The following is a 7,338-nucleotide window of genomic DNA, read 5'->3' as shown; positions in this document are numbered from 1 at the left end:
ATAAAAAAGTATACCATCAGACCTATCATCAAAACTGAACGTTGCAATCTCGTGAGCCACCATATTAGCCCTCTTGCTAATCTTGAAGATCTTTATACCCGCCAACAGCTTAGAGGCATTCAACGCCTCCTCCTTTAGCTCCATCCGAGTTGACCTGTCAACACCCTCTCTTTCAAACACAGAAGCCAAAAAAGAACATCCAGTTTCCAAAATGATGGGCTTGTCAAGAGTGATACCAATATACAGACCGGAGTTAGCTTTTTTTCATCCAAAGCTGCTCCAAAAAGCTTAAACAAACGGAGCCTAACACACCTGGTGGACAATCACACTCCAGCCATGTTATGTGGACTTTATTAATTCAAAGTCGGACGATGCTTGCATCTACGTTCTAAAAGAAAATCACACTCGGGTCATTGGGAATTTTTTTCATAAGGCCAAAATCTACGATGTTATGTGGGCTTTATTAATTTGAAGACATACACTCATATGGCCACTATGGCAACCGCCATCCGAACACAATTGCTTTTTCCTGATGGATGTGGAGAAATGTTCCAACAACCACCAAGAAGATGTGGCATGTTTGAGGGAATACGGGAGAAAACAGAAAGCACATGGTACCAATCCCCAAATGTATCTAGTAGCAATGCTCCAACAAAAAAGATGGTCAAGAGACTCATTATGTATACAAAGTAGGCACTTTTTCTCCCCCACACATCCCCTTTGAAGGAGCACATCTCAGGTCAAAATATTCCCAATGAGTGCTAGCTAGCAGAAGGTTTTAATAAAGGGTAAATTGAGCTTCCATAGGTGCCTTTTTGGAGACGCGGGATGTACACCACACAATTGCAAGTAAAATATTTCACAGAAAAAAGTCCCTTTCCTCCATGGAATCCACACACACCACCAATTCTAGGGAAAACAACAAGAATATGATTCTCAACGAGGAGCAAATTATTCAACCTTTGATATATAGCTAGCACACTAGTGATGGACATGGCTCGATCGGATGGTCACACGCGCCAGCACAGATTGTTCCTTCCTTCCTGTTCAAAAGAAGTGTTTCGCCGCTTTGTCTATTTTAGTATCCAGGTTCCCCCCCTCCTCCTCCACCACTGCATCAACCACGACGCGTTTCTTTCTCCTCCGGCCTTGGACTGGCGCCGGCGCCGGCAGATTCGGGCTCCAGACCGACTGACTCCTCGTGGGTGACTGGCCACACCCACTCTGGATCGACTAACCGATTCAGAGCGTTGTTTGCTACTGAATCGACTGACTCATCCACAGCGTTGTTTGCTTGTGAATGGACTCAGGAATTAGGAGGTCCAAGATCGCGGGTGAATCCGGAGGGATCGATGAACAGGACGCCGACCATGCGGATCCAGCGCCGTGGGATGTTCTAGTGGCGCCACCGATCGATTGCAATCCGTAGGAGATGGATAGGGTGACCAATTTCTTCGGAGCGCAGTGGGACACGACGACGACGAGCCTCTCTGAGTCCTGCGGCAACCTATACAAGTTCCTTTTGCCCAGGTTCTGGCGTCCTGTGAGTCAACCGGATGATTGTGATGCTGCCTTCACTAACGCAACCTCAGAGCGACGTCTTCATGATCCTGAGAGGGCACTGGTCGTGATGTATGGCGATCGACATCTATACTACCTGAATGCTGTTCCATTTTTGATTTCCGATGATGGTCCTTCTCCCCCCGCCAACACAGCCTCGACGCCGATCGATGGTGGTGTAGCACCGGCAGCAACACTAGCACGCTCTCCGGATCCTCTTGCTCCCAGGGACCTCCTTACCCTGGAGACCATACAGGGACCTCCACACCACCTGGATGGTGATACATATTCGATTTCGGATGATGGTTCCTCTCCCTCCGTAAACACAACTTCGGATGATGGTTTCTCTCCCTCCGTAAACACAACCTCGACGCCGATCGATGGTGGTGCAGCACCGGCCCCAACACCAGCACGCTCTCCGGATCCTCATGCTCCTAGTACCCTGGAGACTGTTAGAATAAAACCGAGGCATACCGTTGATCATCCGAGGACCAAACAATCACACCAGCACGACACCGAAATTTGTTAACGAGGTTCACCGATATGGCTACATTCCCGGGGCCTGACTATGGGCGCTCCTCCCCATGACACCGCTACAATACCGCACCCGGTCGCCCTGGAGACCGGCACATACCGCCGGCTTCCCCTACGTTCTGGTGCTATTATGTTGGCATAGGTTACATCGTATGTCTAGCCCCGCTATATATGAGAGGCCTATGATACAAGTGTTCTACTAGGACACGACTCCTATCCTATCTAAACACAATACAACTACAAGTCCAACTGTAACCTACGCTGTACACTATATTCGACGCAACTCCAACAAACTCCACCTTGCCGAATATTCTCCACCACCTTGAATCCGTCAATGCGTCAAACTTCCATGTACATTGGACTTGAGTTTATTCCGTGAGTATCGCTGCTACTCCAAAGACTCCATGTGACTCCACCTGCAACTTGTAGTCCCTTCTTTTCTTGACCACAGTCAACACTCAAGCAAAATTAAGTTCCTTTTTACTCTAGTTTGTGCTCCCAACTTTCAGAATATCCGTCAACGCCATCACACACCGATCACCGACCTGCGTGACAGTGAACAACTCACATATTGGTGTCACATATAAGAGTTACCTGAACTCAACATCACCGCTCCTTTCTTTCTGCTTGTCTGAAACTTGAAGGAATTTCACCATTGCTTTTAGTCATCCCGAGTCAAATTCACAGTTGTCTCATCACATGTATGACCACTAGAACCCTGGCCCGTCTCCATGTCCCGTGCATACCGCACGCCTCGCCGCTATTACCGCGTTGAGCCTCTGCTGTCCCGGTTGAGTCTCAAGGGTCGCAAACCCACACCACTCAACCCCCACTGCAGAGTACCACCGATCATCACCGACCGATGACGAGTTTCACGCTTCCATCAGACCACTGGGCTCCAGTCTGAACTACGTGTCCCTCGCTTTTTCCCACTGAATAGGCTTCGACTCTCTGTCGACTTATGCGGTAGCCCCTCAATCAGCACAGAATGAAGTCCTCCAGACTTCAGCTCCACCTTCAACATGACTCCATGGTAGATGATCAGTCCATCCTTGCGCCTCATCGACTTCAAGCTCTGTGTATACACCATCTTGAATCAATCCCGCGCCATAGTCTTGTTGAAGCCACACAAGCCCTCGGGCCTGCGCCATGTGTTTCCACGCCCCAGAAGTCGGTCACCATCAGCATCACGCGCCTATGTCGTCATTGCCGATTCGACCACGTCTTCTGTACCAACCGACATCCAAGTCGATCCGTCAGACTGTCTAGTCCGACCCAGCCGAACTTGTCCGACTACATGACACGCTCGAGGCTCCCAAATTGTTCCGCGAATTCTAATCCATCACATGTTAATTCCATCTTAGCTGAATTGACTTCCCGCAACACCTTCAAGCATCCCTGTTGTGCAACAAATTTTTCACCCTGTCTTTCATAACCCAAGGTTTTCAGTTCCGCGAACTTCTCCACCTCAAACCAGGTACCCGTTGGTGCCATCGTTCTTTGTATGACTGACCATGTGAAAAATTATCTGAGCTTTGCACGCGATGCCCCGAGTACACGAATAGAACCTCCGCGTACTACTAGCAATTCCACTAGCTCGTCTTCACGTGAATTTGGCTCCTGTCTTGGCTCAACTCCAACGCTGCTAGCAATTGCCTTGTCAACGCCTTGCTATTTCCAATGGATGTGAATCATGTATGAGTGGATTTCCTTTGCCGATTCAATCAGCTGCTGCCTCTTTCCGTGTCGTACATGAGGACCCTGTCCTCTTTTTTTTTTACAAAACAAATCTCGTCTGTTGCCTTGGGCACAACGCAACAGCATATCACGCCATGGTTGTTTCCATGCGCGACGCACGCGGCACGCGTGCACGTGGACCTCATACTTCCACGTTGCCCTGGCGCGGCCAACCCACGAGGACGCCTAGCTAGCGAACCCTTGCGCTTCCACTCTGCTGCCGCCACACGTCTGCTGCCATCGACCGCCTGCTCTGATCCGATCGCTGCTCGCGACGCCGATCCCGCTGACGCCGCTGAGAACCACTGCTGCGATTTATCAACCAAGCCGCTGCTTTCAATTGCTTTTTCCAATCTCATCAAGAACCATGCCGTAGCCGGTTGCATCTCAAACTCGATACTTCCTTTAGATCAACAATCTGCAGCCTCTTCATAACCTTGCTCATGATACCACTTGTTAGAATAAAACCAAGGCATACCGTTGATCATCCGAGGACCAAGTAATCACACCAGCACGACACCGAGATTTGTTAACGAGGTTCACTGATATGGCTACAGCCCTGGGCCTGACTATGGGCGCTCCTCCCTATGACACCGCTACAATAGCGCACCCGGTCGTCCTGGAGACTGGCACATACCGCCAGCTTCCCCTACGTTCTGATGCTATTATGTTGGCATAGGTTACATCGTGTGTCTAGCCCCGCTATATATGAGAGGCCTACGATACAAGTGTCCTACTAGGACACGACTCCATATTCTATCTAAACACAATACAACTACAAGTCCAACTGTAACCTACCCTGTACACTATATTCGACACAACTCTAACAGAGACCATGCTACAGGATGAGAGCTCAAGGCCGCACCACATACCGCTGCAAGAGAGATCACGGATAACTTCTCCATCGAGCGGGAACTTGGCCAAGGTGGTTTCAACGTCGTATATAAGGTAAATCATTTAAGATTATGTGCCTGTACTTCTCTTGTCTCAAACCCATCTTTGTCTGTCTCACACTCGATCCAAAAACTTGAACAGGGAGTGATGCGGAATGGGGAAACTATCACCGTGAAGAGGATCGCATCGTCGCTAATTCCAGGCCTGCACAAGCAGTTCGAGCGTGAGGTGTACCATCTTATGGTGCTGAAGCACCCAAATATAGTGCGGTGCGTAGGCTACTGCTACGAAACACATAATGCATGTTTGGAGTACAACGGGAAATACGTTTTCGCAGAGACAGCAGAGAGGTTACTTTGCTTGGAGTATATGCCCAAGGGAAGTCTCAACAAGTATCTGTCAGGTTGGTTCCAGATTTCATTTTCATTTTAGATTCTAGTTTCCCAAATTTTCTAGAAATCTTAACTGTTAAACAACTGTATTTTATACACATACTATCATAGAAAAAGAATCATAGATTTTTTCTGTCTTAGAATGATCCTCTTATGTCTACAAATGCAGATGAATCTTCTGGACTTGATTGGAGCACACGCTACAATATAATCGAGGGGGTTTACTATGGTTTGTGTCATCTTCACGAGCAAATGGAGAAGCCTATTCTTCACCTTGATCTAAAACCTTCCAACATATTGCTCGATGATGGTATGGTCCCAAAAATTTCAGACTTTGGTCTGTCAAGGCTACTTGATCAAAAACGAACTATCTGCACTTCATCTCGCGACGGAACATTGTAAGTTAATTCCACTTTTAGTACCACACATTCTACTAGTAGCCATAAGAACTATGTGTTTTTAGTGCGGTCACTTCCAACACTTCAAAGTTGTATTTGTGTTATGATTCAGTGGTTACATGGCGCCATAATTTTTAAATGGAGGTACAATTACACCAAAATCAGATATACTCAGTTTGGATGTAATAATCTTGGAGGTAGTAACAGGACACAGGGACTACCCGGACGTTACTAGAACTCCTTCAGATGAATTTACCGAGCTTGTAAGGAAATTCTTTCTCAAGTTTCCAAATGGACCTCTTTGCATTTTACCTTTTGCACCCTAACCTTTTAGATGTTTGTTCTAATTCTGCAGACTATTAGAAAATGGAGAAATGTGTTACAGAGAACGCCGGGGTACTAGTCACTAAGAATAGATTGCCAACAAATAAAGCAATGCCTCCAGGTAGGCCTACTCTGTGTGAATCCTGAACGCACCAAGAGGCCTCCGGTAGCGAAGGTTGTCCGTATGCTTCGAGGATTGGAAAGTATTGACTATAGCATTTTGGAATGAAGCGACGTAAACAACGGTCCAGGTATGATCATTTGCTAGCGCTTTCATTCTCTTGCTAGCATTGTACTTCAACATCTTTCTGGGTATCTACTATCTGAGGACCTTACATTCACAGGTGCCACAGTGAGCCGCTGCACCGACACTTGTAAGAGTGAGTGGACCGATGCTGATGATGACCTGGCGCTGATCTGCAGTATGGTGAGCCGGTGCGTCAACCCCTAGCCATCCAAGATGCCGATCATGGCTGGGGGTATTGTAGACCAGCATCGACCTGCCTGCGGCTAGCATCCTTAAGGAACCTTCCCCGGCCCTATCGTCTTAGCTCACGCTACTCGCCTTCCTCGTCATTCCCAGCAACAGATTTCCACCACCGCTAACACCGAACTCTTATACGCCATTTGCATGCTGAAGCGCGCGACGCTTAACAGTAGCCGATTTGAGAACTGGTCTGTAAATTCAATGTGGTATATTTAATCACAGTGTGTGATGCGATGCGATGCTGCTCCTGGTCTGATATGATGATACCGACTCAACCTCTGCTCTGGGTTTTCATAATGCCATGCTGCTCTGCTTGTGTAGTGAATGTGATGGTCGTTGGCACAGATAGTGTATTTGCACATCATCCAAATGCTCTCTGTTTTCCCGTTTTCTGAACCGTGGACAAGCAAGCAAGCAGTACACTGGCTCCACTGAACTATTTTGCAGGCTATGTAAGTACGCATCCCAGAACAGCAGCAGGAGGAGGATTGGGATAGTCGACACCTCGTAACTATCTGCAGTCCCGCTGTAAATTCAAACTCCACTAATATTGATAGATACTGACCACGGTCATCGGTAGCGGGCAAGTGGAGGCCAAGGTTTAGCTCGCCTTCACGTGTAGCATTGACTGACTGATCTACAGTACAACTGAGTAGTGGTGATCGCCGCACGCCCACGCCTAAGTGGTGGAGATGGATATCGTCGAATTTCTCCTGGTGGCAAAGGTTTCTCACTGTCCATCCATGCATGTGAACAGGAGTGTCGACTAGCTCAACTTTCTGCTGCATGCTAGTGTTGGTCCGAATGTGCTTCCATTTCCTAGATGGTCTGAACAATTGCCAAGAAGGAAGCTACTCGCAGCAGTCCAACATGATCTAGCATATAGTTTTCCCATTATAAGGAGGCTTAGATGGAGTAAGCAAGGAGCGAAACAGACGGAAACTTTTCCAAAGTAGACAGATAATCAGAGATTGCATCGTCGCAAGACAATTTCATCAGAAATCATATAGAG

The 7,338-nt window shown here is 47.7% G+C and overlaps 1 pseudogene; it reads left to right on the top strand.

The window, feature by feature from the left end:
• The first annotated feature begins 3,455 nt into the window (after positions 1 to 3,455).
• LOC123186650 (putative receptor-like protein kinase At4g00960) lies at positions 3,456 to 6,430 on the top strand (annotated as a pseudogene).
• Positions 6,431 to 7,338: the final 908 nt, after the last annotated feature.

This window comes from Triticum aestivum, chromosome 2A (assembly GCF_018294505.1).
Source record: "Triticum aestivum cultivar Chinese Spring chromosome 2A, IWGSC CS RefSeq v2.1, whole genome shotgun sequence".
NCBI classification, from domain to species: domain Eukaryota; kingdom Viridiplantae; phylum Streptophyta; class Magnoliopsida; order Poales; family Poaceae; genus Triticum; species Triticum aestivum.
Note: the sequence above shows the minus strand (reverse complement) of the source record. Positions and strands in the feature narration are given on the sequence as shown.